Genomic DNA, 12,369 nt, shown 5'->3' on the forward strand with positions numbered 1-12,369 from the left:
CGCAAATTTAAGATCAACTTTCCGTTATCATGTTTATCTACACATGTGGTATACATTATCATCTGCCCATGTAATAAATACTACGTGGGCAAGACAACACGGACAGTCCGAGAACGGATGGCTCTACACCGCTCATCCATTAATAAGGCCTTGAAAACTAAGGAGGCTGACCAACCAGTGGCCCGTCACTTTCTCACAGCAGGACATTCCCTTGCACAATTGAAACATGTCTTGATTGACCACATACCAGCGTCCCTTAGGGGTGGTGACAGGGACGGTAAATTGCTTAAATGTGAAAGTAGATGGATCCATGTATTGAACACCGTAGCTCCTCATGGACTTAATGAACGTTTGAACTGGAATGTGTTTAGGTGATAACCTCGTTAAGAGGTGGTCATAATATTTACATGTTTCCCTTTAAGCATGTCCTATAGCTGCATATGAAGTTGGATAGTGTGTCCCTTGATTTTGAGGTAACTTTTAGGTCCTTGCAAAAGGACATGCATTCCTAACAAGCCAACCCCGGTAATTTTGGTTCAGGCAGTGGTTGCGACGGTCTGTGTAATCACTGGCCATCCTGTTTATACATTATTCACAGCAATGTAGTAATCGTTATATATCAGTCAACATTAGTATATTGAAATTCCCTTCCTTTTCCTCCTATGCTGTGACCATGTATTTTTCTTCTGTTTTACTGTAGACGCCTGCGGTGAGGGCCGGGGAGATGAGTCAGTGACACCCCGCTGCTGGCCCGGCTTACAGACGCGTTGTCAGGGAAACCGGACGCGTCGCCATGGTAACCACAGCGGATGTTGCCTGACGTCACCGGACGTGATGTATCGGCGGCCTGGGCGGGCGGATACGAACGCCGGACCCGGCTCTCCCGCGAGGCAGTGGCTTATCATCTATTTAGGTGAGTGCATTTTTCTATGTTATGTTTGTATTTTTCTGCATGCCAGCCTTGACAACGGTGCATGGCACCGAAACGTTGGCCACCATTGGCAATTTTAACTTGGATATGATACAATAAATTTTTTTTTTTTTCATCAACTACGAGTGCCGCAGTTCTCCAAGTCTGCTATATATATATATATGTGCACAAATAAGGATGCACTCACCAGACTTCTCCAGGGTGAAATTGATAGATTTTAATCCAGACAGCACATACTCACAAACAGACCTTCTGTTTGTGAGTATGTGCTCTCTGGATTAAAATCTATCAATTTCACCCTGGAGAAGTCTGGTGAGTGCATCCTTATTTGTGCACATGTATCGTGAAACTTTGTTCTGATAGGACCTGTTCCTGGATTTTGCACCCCAGCAACTGTGATTATTAACGACATGTGAGTGCGGCTCTTCTACAATGGATATATATTTATATATATATATATATATATATATATATATATATATATAGAAAAATGTTGAGGGGTTCTAAGCGACCAACGGTGTTTATACAGCTATTTAAAAGAACAGTACCCAGTGTATAAAGAATATATATACAATTTATTATAATCACAGGAGCCAATAAAAAAGAATAACAAACATTTCTAAAAATATTCACAGCTGACATATACCAAAATAATTGGTTTCATAGGAACACAAAAAAATATATAAAAATAAATAACTAAATAAATAAATAACTTCAAGATATACAAAGTATTAGAATAAAAGCGCATAAATATAGATAAAAGATATGTGTATATCTTATCTTGGATAGAGGTCATCAAGGGTTAGTCCAACGCGTTTCGTCTATAATAGACTTCATCAAGGGGTAGGGACAGACTAGAATTAAACATCTATTTATACCAGCAATCCTTAACTTCCTGGTTATAACCTCATAGCATGTCATGTGACCTAGTTATATATATGTATCTCTGTATTAGACTGCTATAGTGCATATAAAATCCATTCACATAGGGGAATTAGTTAGATATACTATTCGTCAAAAAAGCGCTTTGTTTAGACAAGTAGAAACAGTTTAAAACTTATAAAAATGGTGTAATTGTGGCACTTCCGCCACACTTCCGTTATCGGAGGACGGACCCGTGATGCACTTCCGCCCCACTTCCGGTCTTCATTGCGCATGCGCCCACAGTCAGATTACAGTGGAGAGGCAACTTTAAAGTTCAGGAAAGTCCTCATGCGGCGGCCATATATATAATAGCTAGAATTTGGCACTCCACGAGGAATAGTCTATACTTAGCCGGGTGCCACTGCCTTCCAATAACACGTCAAAAGCAATCGTGTATCACATACCCATCCAACGGCGGCACTCCGGACGAATGAATGAAACTCAGAAATGCAGTCTTTCTGAGTTTCATTCATTCGTCCAGAGTGCCGCCATTGAATGGGTATATATATATATATATATATATATATATACATATAGATCCTCCTCTAGTGTGCGAATGTGTTCCAAAACAGGGTTAGAATCACCAGAAACACCACTGTAACTAAACACAGGATTTGGTGGAAGCTGGCTGTCATTCATCAACTCCTTTCCCTCAGTGTGAGGTAAAAACCGGGGAGAAGCACCACCAGACTCACATCCTGCCCCCTTGTGTCTCTTAGCCACACCATCTCCCCCCTGCGTCTCTCAGTCACACCATCTCCCCCTGTGTCTCTCTGTCACACCATCTCCCCCTGTGTCTCTCATCTACACCATCATCTCCCCCTTGTGTCGCCTCTCAGTCACACCATCACCTACCCCCTGCAAAGTCTCTCAGCACACCATCCTCTTACCCCACTGTCATCTCTCAGCACACGATCACCTACCCCCTGCATCATCTCTCTGCACACCATCACTTCTACCTGCATCATTACTCAGCACGATGCAGGGGTAGATGAAGGTGTGCTGAGGGACGACTCAGGGGGAGGTGATGGTGTGCAGAGAGACGATGCAGGGGGTAGGTGATCGTGTGCTGAGAGATGTCGCAGGGGGAGACGATGGTGTGCTGAGTGACTGCGCAGGGTGGGAGGTGATGTGCAGAAAGATGATGCAGGGGGAGGTGATGGCTCCCGATCATACCCACGCCACAACCCCCCGTTCGCGCCACCACACCCCCATTTCGCTTCCACTGCCCCTCACAACGCTCCGTCTCCACCTTGGAAATTCATTAGCAGAATCATATAGAAAGCTGTAAATGGGCATAAGGAAAGTACTGGACACTTTTAAAATGTGTCAAATGGCTGATTTGTGCCTTTATTTAAGTAGAAACAAGATGAAAAGCTTGCAAATTTTGTTTCATTAATGTATAAAGGAATGAAAAAATGCAAAAAAAAAGTAGAAAAGGTGCCTTTAATATAAATTGAGGTGACTTGAAATTTTCAAAAATAAATGTAAAAAATTATTCTAAAAAGCTATTATTTTTTGTTGAAATAATTACTTAATTAAATTTTGGGTGTATAATAAAGCAAACATTATTTTGGAGTATTTTGAGGCCATTTATTGTTTTTAACTCAATAATGACATGAAATTATTGGCCCAATTAAGCCAAATGAAAACTTCCAAATTAGTCATTGATGGAGAAAGGGGGGCGCGCACAAACAAATGTGAATTTACTCTGAAAAAGCAATGTGTGTTTTGGAATTGGATTGCATATGCAATTTGCAATGCGAATTTGCTGTGAAAACTGCTTGCACAAGCCAATTCGCACCTAACTGAAATAACTGCAGGGTGGAAGAGGTGGTCACCATGGGGCCCTCACACACTGTCCCCACATAGAACTCACAAGCCTGCCAAATCCTCCATTTGAGATTGGTGATATTGGGCAGTGATAGAATAGAGATGGTTTGGGGGAATGGTGTCAAAATAAAAAGTAGAAAAGGAAATATAGGGGTGGGGGTGGGGGTTACGTAAATATCTTGCACTCCAAAATGGTAGAAAAGAGGTACAGGACTGAACACAATAAATACAAATCTGGGAATGGGTCTAGACTAATTTGAGGTCAATTAAATAGACTAGCTAAGCCTAGACATACAGTATGGGTCATGGGTAGCAGAGGGAATGAGAAGGAGGCAGAAGATGTGTGATATGACATGTGTACAGTGTGACAGACTGCCAGCTGTGTGCCCGGGAGGTAGGGATAGCCATCGGGGCGGGGGGGGGGGGGGGAGGGGGGGTTAATCATCAATGGCCACCATTGATTGTGCCATTGGTTGAGCATTGATTGTGTAAACCCATTGATGGCGAACCATAAATGTTTTTGCTCGGTCATCCCTGTTTAAATACTAAATGGACCAATCAGAGGTGGGGGTTGAGCTTTGTGGGTCATGGTAGGGGGAGGAGCTAGGCTCAGTGTCCTGGCACTAGCGATGCATTGGGGGGAAACGCCTGGGTTCAGTGTAAATTCTCCACCATCAATGGTAAACCAACTGTCATCGGTGGTTAACCATCGATATTTGTTAACCACCAATGGTAGATGGCAATCTCTACTGTGAAGAGGAGCATCAGAGAAACTAGTAAATATTAGGTATGGAGAGGAAGAGCTGAGGGTACATGTATAGGGACATCTAGTCAAAACCAGCATGTCTGAAACAGGCTTATACTGTAGCGTTACACAAACTGCGCAATAAGTGATTGTATGTAATGTGTGTGACACACATGCACACAATACTTATTACACATAGAATGGGTGGATTACACAGACCTGCTTCAGAGCTGTCACTTGCACAGTTTGAGCCGAGGTGCTTCTGCCTGCTTGCCACACGTGATTCTTCTGGTGTTGCTGTCCAGGAAATCAGCAGCTCAGAACACACAGCCAAACACAGCAAGAAGGGAGATGAGAACAAACCCACACTGCAAAGGAGATGTCGGTCGCTCGGGACAGGGGCACTGCCCGATGCAGCCGACTTTTAACTTACAAAATATCGAATCGGATAGACATGCTGGACGATCTGGCATGCCCGACTGATATATTACCGGATCGGTCGTGCACATACATTATACAATTATCTGGGTGTTCAGCATATATCGGGCTGATCGGCCAGCTAATTGTAGAGTGTATGCCCAGCATTAGTGTCTCCCCAACACTCTAATCCTATCAAAGTGTCGCCTCTCTCCCCCTTTTCCTTTCCTATTGGGAGCTGGGAACTGGCGGGGTGGATATGGTGCGCTCTGTACCTGTCTCCTTATGTGTACTAATCTATGGGTCCATCCCCTAGTGTTAGCTCTCTAGTGCCAGGAGTCACTCGGAGGCGGAGTCATATGATGTAAGTTCCTGTTCCTCCATCTCAGACAGAGTGAGGAAAGTGTTACACACAGAGACTGAGAATCCTGGTGTACAAGTGAGCAAAGCTGAGACTGGGAGCAGATCTCAGCTACAGAGACTCACAGTGTTTCCAGTGCATGCATCATCTTCTCTACGGTGGGAGTCAGACTGCACGGCTGTGCAGTCCTCCATCCCTCACCACCACAGACATCTTCTGATAAGTAATGCTACCTAATGCTGTTACCTTGTGTGATATATGGGCTCCTGATTACCGCTATGAGTGATACATCTGAGTCACCTGTGTACACTAAATAAACCTGCATTACTATTTAGGTCACATAGTGTGTGGACTAACGTCACTTCACCAGATAGCCCAGTAAACTCTGCCAACAGGTTATGGGCCCAGTCCCGCGCCCAGCCCCACCTGTACTTAAAGATTAACCCCCTGAGTGCTTTTGAATAATCACAGTGACACAGTTTAAAGTGACATTTTATACAAGTGCAGAAAGGCTGTATAATACAGGACAAAGCATGAACTTTGGATAAGGATAAGTTTAAGACGCATGCTATATGGAACAAAACTGAGTGCCTGCAAGGACATGAATGATTACATTGATAAGTTATTGTCGATAACTCAGCAGTTGGCATCTGTGGGGGCACAGGTGGACAAGGAAGAAGTCGCAATGGCTAAGTTACAGAATTTGACATCAGAATTTGATTTTCTGGTGGTTGCATTAGAGTCAAATTACACTAAACTGACAACGGAGATTGTAAGAGCCAAGTTGCTGCAGTTCCAAGAACGTATTCCTGTCGAGACCATAGCTGAGGGTTCTGCCTTGATCACAAAGGGCACAAAGTCCAGGAAGCACAAATTCAAGTGTTTTGTATGTCACAAAATAGGACATAAAGATTCAGATTGCAGAATGAGAAATTCCAGTGGTGTGCAGAAGCAGTGTGACAAACCAAACGAGTCAGCACTGAATATAGCAGACAGTCACAGGAAGGATTGCTGGTACATGGACATGGGGACCACTAGACATTTCAATTAAGCATTGGTTCAATTCTTTAACACCGTGTGTTCCCACTACTGTTACAGGGATTGGAAATAAGGCCCTTACTGCATTACAAGCTGGGACAATCACAGTATGTTTAAGAATTGGAGGTGAGACAGTCGTTACACATATCCAAGATGTGTCTGATTTAGAAAGTAATCTCATTGCTATCAGCGTCCTAGAGAAAAAAGGCTACAAAGTTCAATTTCAGAAGGGCAAGTGTATGGTGCATAATAAAAGAGGGACTGTTATTGCTTCAGCAACCCGGTGCAACCAACTATATGTCCTGGACACTGAGGAGTGTACTGCAATAATGGCTACTGAGGAGAAACAGTCAATGGAGCTGTGGCACAAATGCTTGGGTCATCTGGGATATGACAACGTCCATAAACTGTTACATTGAATGGTAACAGGGATCACCATGAGCAACGCTGAAAGACCCATGTGTGAGAGTTGCATAAAAGGTAAGCAAATACACAACCCATTTCCACAGTCAGTTAATAGAGCAGAGACACCGTTGGCTCTAGTGCATACAGACGTGTGTGGTCCAATGGAGGAAGAATCATTTAGTGGCTACAGGTATTTCATGACTCTCATTGATGACACCACAAGAATGACACGTGTACTTTTACTTTCTTAAGGAGAAGAGTGAAGTTGTCAACAAAGTTGTGGAGTACAAAAACCTAGTGGAGAATCAGACAGGTTTGAAACTAAATATCCTGAGGTCAGACAACGGTGGAGAGTATAATAAAGTTTTAGCCGTATTCCTTAGGAAATATGGCATAAAGCATCAGCAAATAATTGCCCTAATAATTACCTACACTACACACCAGAACAGAATGGCGTGAGTGAGCGGGCAAACTACACAATTGTTGAGAGAGCACGGACTATGTAAAGTGATGCTGTCCTGGAAAAGAAGTTTTGGGCAGAAGCAGTATCTACTGCAGTATACCTAAAGAATCGAGCACCTACAATGGACGTCAAAGATAAAACGCCACTGGAGGCGTGGTTCAGGAAAAATCCAAGTATCAGTCATCTTTGTGTCTTTGAGAGCAAAGTTTTTACATATACTGTATACCAAAGGACAAAAGGAGAAAGCTAGATCCAAAATCCATAGAATGTATAATACTCGGATACTACAACGAAAGCAAAGGGTACAGACTTTAGTAATGTTACAAGTAAACGTCTTCTTAAATCCAGAGATGTGGTATTCTATGAGACAGCGCCACTAACTGGAGCAGTTGAGCAGGAACAAAATATATTATTGGATGTACAGGCAGCAGAAAGCGTGTCTGAATCTGAGAGTGTCAAAGCAGACAAGTCAGAGAACATAAGTTCCACGAGGAGCAACAAAGGTGTTCCAGCCAAGAAATACAGTGAGGAGTATGCAAACATAGCTTACTGTGAACCTCAAAACATACAGGAAGCAAAGTCAAGCAGTGATTGGACAGTGTGGAAGTCAGCAATTGATACAGAACTGTCAACACTATATGATCTACTGTTATATCAACTAGACTTTGATTCCGCATTCCTTAATGGAGAATTGATTGAGGAAATTTATATGGAACCACCTGAACATTATGATTTGGATATATTCCAGACTGTGAAGGTTTGTCTCTTAAAGAAGTCGCTATACGGCCTCAAGCAAAGTGGTTGTTGCTGGTATATAAAGTTGGATGCAGCGTTACTAGAAATTAACTTTGTTAGGTCAGCGACTGATCACTGCCTATACCACAAAACCATCACAGAAAAGTTGTTCATCATTGCTGTCTATGTGGATGATTTACTTTTGGTTGGTCAAGAAGATCACATCACTGATGTCAAGCACCAGCTTAAACAACGATTCAAGTTGAAAGATCTATGCCATGTCACCAAGCAGCAAAAGGGAGATAGAGGAAATGCAAGAAATCCCTTATCAAAATACCATTGGTAGTTTGATATATGCAAGCATTGGGACACGTCCAGACATCACAAATGCAGTGAGTCGGGCAAGCCAGTTTGCAAATATTCCTGGGAGACAACACTGGATTGCAGTAAAGAGAATACTAAGGTACCTCAAAGGTATAAGTTCACTAAAACTGAAACTGTGACGACGACTGGGGATCAGATGAGTATGATAGATGTTCTTATACTGGATCCCTGCTTGCACTGACAGGCGCAGCCGTAAGCTGGGCAAGTAGGAAACAACCCACAGTTGCTCTTTCTACAACAGAGGCAGAGTACATGGCGCTCACAGAAACTTAAAAAGAAGCGCTTTGGATAAGAGAGACTTTATGTGAATTAGGTCTTCTTTACCACAATGAGATCATCAACATAAAGTGTGATAACAAGGGAGCAATTGATCTTTCTTGTAGCACAAAACATCATAGACAGTCTAAGCACATAGGCCCTCATTCCGAGTTGTTCGCTCGCAAGCTGCTTTTAGCAGCTTTGCACACGCTAATCCGCCGCCTACTGGGAGTGAAGCTTAGCTTATCAAAATTGCGAACGAAAGATTCGCAATATTGCGAAAAGACTTCTCTGTGCAGTTTCTGAGTAGCTCGAGACTTACTCTTCCAGTGCGATCAGTTCAGTGCTTGTCGTTCCTGGTTTGACGTCACAAACACACCCAGCGTTCACCCAGACACTCCTCCGTTTCTCCAGCCACTCCCACGTTTTTCCCAGAAACAGTAGCGTTTTTTCAAACACTCCCATAAAACGGCCTGTTTCCGCCCAGAAACACCCACTTCCTGTCAATCACATTACAATCACCAGAACGAAGAAAAAACCTCGTAATGCCGTGAGTAAAATACCTAACTGCATAGCAAATTTACATGGCGCAGTCGCACTGCGGACATTGCGCATGCGCATTAGCGACTAATCGTTCCGTTGATGAAAAAAAATAACGAGCGATCAACTCGGAATGACCACCATTGCTATGAGACATCATTTAATTCGTGAGTTGGTGGAAAACAAGTCCCGTCAATGTGGAATATGTTGCAAGTGAAGAAAATATTGCCGATATGTTGACAAAAGGACTGTCATCACGCTTGCTACTTGCATTCCTGATGGAATATGGTTAATGTTGATTTATTCTTACTGTTTTTGCTTCACGTTATGTTTTCGGTTACAGGAGTGACTTTATTGATTTGTTTGATAAAATGTCATGTTCTTTAAACTTGTGACCGGAGACAGTCTTGAGCGCCTGTACACACTAAATAAACCTGCGTAACTATTTAAGTCACAAAATGTGTGGACTGACGTCACTGCACCAGATAGCCCAGTACACTCTGCCAACAAGTGTGACACATCATGGTCACACTCCCGCAGGAAAAGCTGGGGGAGGACGGCTCGGCAGCGACGCGACTGTGGAGGGCGAGGAGGAATGGCGGTGCTCTGATGGGCGAGCGGGCTGAGCAAATGCCAGTGGCACCCCATTCTGCTGTGCCTGCCACGGTGCCCACAGCACGCACCCTGCTTGCCCCGTGCTAGTTACACGCCTGTGTCTGCTACTTTGCTGCTGTCCACTCACTGTGCTACCGGCTGACACTGCGCCTGTCAAACCATGTGACAAGCAGCGGCGCTGACAGTGGGAAGAGTCATGCTCCCTCCTCTATCACTCACTGCCAGTCCTGCTCCCTCCTCCCTCACTCACTGCCAGTCCTGCTGCCTCCTCTCTCCTCCCTCACTGCCAGTCCTGCTCCCTCCTCCACTCACTGCCTGTCATGCTCTCTCCTCCCTCACCCACTGCCAGTCCTGCTCTCTCCTCCCTCACTCACTGCCAGTCCTGCTCCCTCCTCTCTCACTCACTGCCTGTCCTGCTCTCTCCTCCCTCACTCACTCACTCACTCACTGCCAGTCCTGCTCTCTCCTCCCTCACTCACTGCCAGTCCTGCTCCCTCCTCTCTCACTCACTGCCTGTCCTGCTCTCTCCTCCCTCACTCACTGCCAGTCCTGTTCCCTCCTCCGTCACTCACTGCCAGTCCTCCTCCCTCATCTCTCACTCACTTCCAGTCCTGCTCCCTCCTCCCTCCCTAACTGCCAGTCCTGCTCCCTCCTCTCTCACTCACTGCCTGTCCTGCTCTTTCCTCCCTCACTCACTGCCAGTCCTGCTCCCTCACTCAATGTCAGTCCTGCTCCCTCCTCTCTCACTCACTGCCTCTCCTGCTCTCTCCTCCCTCAATCACTGCCAGTCCTGCTCCCTCCTCCCTCACTCACTGCCAGTCCTGCTCCCTCCTCCACTCACTGTCTGTCATGCTCTCTCCTCCCTCACCCACTGTCAGTCCTGCTCTCTCCTCGCTCACTCACTGCCAGTCCTGCTCCCTACTCTCTCACTCACTGCCTGTCCTGCTCTCTCCTCCCTCACTCACTGCCAGTCCTGCTCTCTCCTCCCTCAGTCACTGCCAGTCCTGATCCCTCCTCTCTCACTCACTGCCTGTCCTGCTCTCTCCTCCCTCACTCACTCACTGCCAGTCCTGTTCCCTCCTCCGTCACTCACTGCCAGTCCTGCTCCCTCCTCCTCCACTCACTGCCAGTACTGCTCTCTCCTCTCTCACTCACTGCCTGTCCTGCTCTTTCCTCCCTCACTCATTGCCAGTCCTGCTCCCTCACTAACTGCCAGTCCTGCTCCCTCCTCTCTCACTCACTGCCTGTCCTGCTCTCTCCTCTCTCACTCACTGCCAGTCCTGCTCCCTCCTCCCTCACTCACTGCCAGTCCTGCTCCCTGCTCCTCCACTCACTGCCAGTCCTGCTCTCTCCTCTTTCACCAATTGCCAGTGCTGCTCCCTCCTCTCTCACTCACTGCCTGTCCTGCTCTCTCCTACCTCACTGCCAGTCCTGCTTCCTCCTCTCTCACCCATTGCCAGTCCTGCTCCCTCCTCTCTCACTCACTGCCAGTCCTCTCTCCTCTCTCCCTCACTGCCTGTCATGCTCCCTCCTCTCTCACTCACTGCCTGTCCTGCTCTCTCCTCCCTCACTACCAGTCATGCTCTCTCCTCTCTCACTCACTGCCAGTGCTGCTCTCTCCTCTCTCACTCACTGCCTGTCCTGCTCTTTCCTCCCTCACTGCCTGTCCTGCTCTCTCCTCTCTCTCACTGCCACTACTGCTCATTCCTCTCTCACTCACTGCCTGTCCTGCTTTCTCCTCTCTCTCTCTACCGAGTAGAGCTCCCAGACGCAGTGTCCTTCCTCCTCCCCACTCACCCTTCTGGCTGACAGGGCAGGCAATTAACATCCAGTAGTGTCTGCTGTGGAGCGTGATAAATCACTGCAGCGTCTCCACAGGGGAAGGGGCTGTTTTCTGGGGGCGGGACTACAGTTACATTACAGGCAGGCTAGGACACAGGAAGTGGAAATAGGAAGGCACTGTGTGTTCCGTTCCACTTCCCCTCCCCATTGCTGCACAGTGAGAGCATGGTGCACTACTGCATCCAGAGACCAGCCTGCTGCCTGCCAGAGGGACAAGGCCTGCCTGCCTCCCAGAGACCTGCCACCCAAGTAAGTGGAGTGGGCGTCTATTAAAGGGTAATTGTATTATAGCAGGCACGTATCGTGTCACTATAACACTTCCTGCTTCACCTCATTAATGGGGCAGAGCAGGAAGGCACATCGACAAGATCTATTAACACCTTGTCTGCTGAAAGCTTCCCCCTCTAGCAATGTCCCCCGAGCACACAGTGCTTCAGCTCAGTGCTGAAGTGATGTGTCTCCCTGTCCCGGCCTCCTCTGCACATGTACGGGATCTTGCTACTCACGTGAGCTCCCACACACATTCAAGGGCCAGCGCAAGCCACAGCCAGGGACAGCTTTGTCCCTGTTGTAATCTATGGGCATCGCCACCTGCAGCTGCCAAAATCATACATTGCCCTCACATACATAGGCGTGCGCAGCACATTTTATTTGGGGGTGCACCATTGGAGGGGTGTGTCTAGCCTTTTGGGCGTTTCTAGCACAATCTATTGACGGTCAACGCAATATAAAATATCCACCCTTGTACCAATCCTAATAATGCAGATGTGGTGTGCACCAAACAAACACCCCTGCTGGGACTCACTGCAATTACACTGCTCCTCCTCAGCCTGGTATGGCTCCCCCTCTCTTTCCCCTGCAAGCTCCAGCAGCTTACT

The sequence above is a fragment of the Pseudophryne corroboree genome, chromosome 10 (genome assembly GCF_028390025.1).
Source record: "Pseudophryne corroboree isolate aPseCor3 chromosome 10, aPseCor3.hap2, whole genome shotgun sequence".
Taxonomy (NCBI): Eukaryota; Metazoa; Chordata; class Amphibia; order Anura; family Myobatrachidae; genus Pseudophryne; species Pseudophryne corroboree.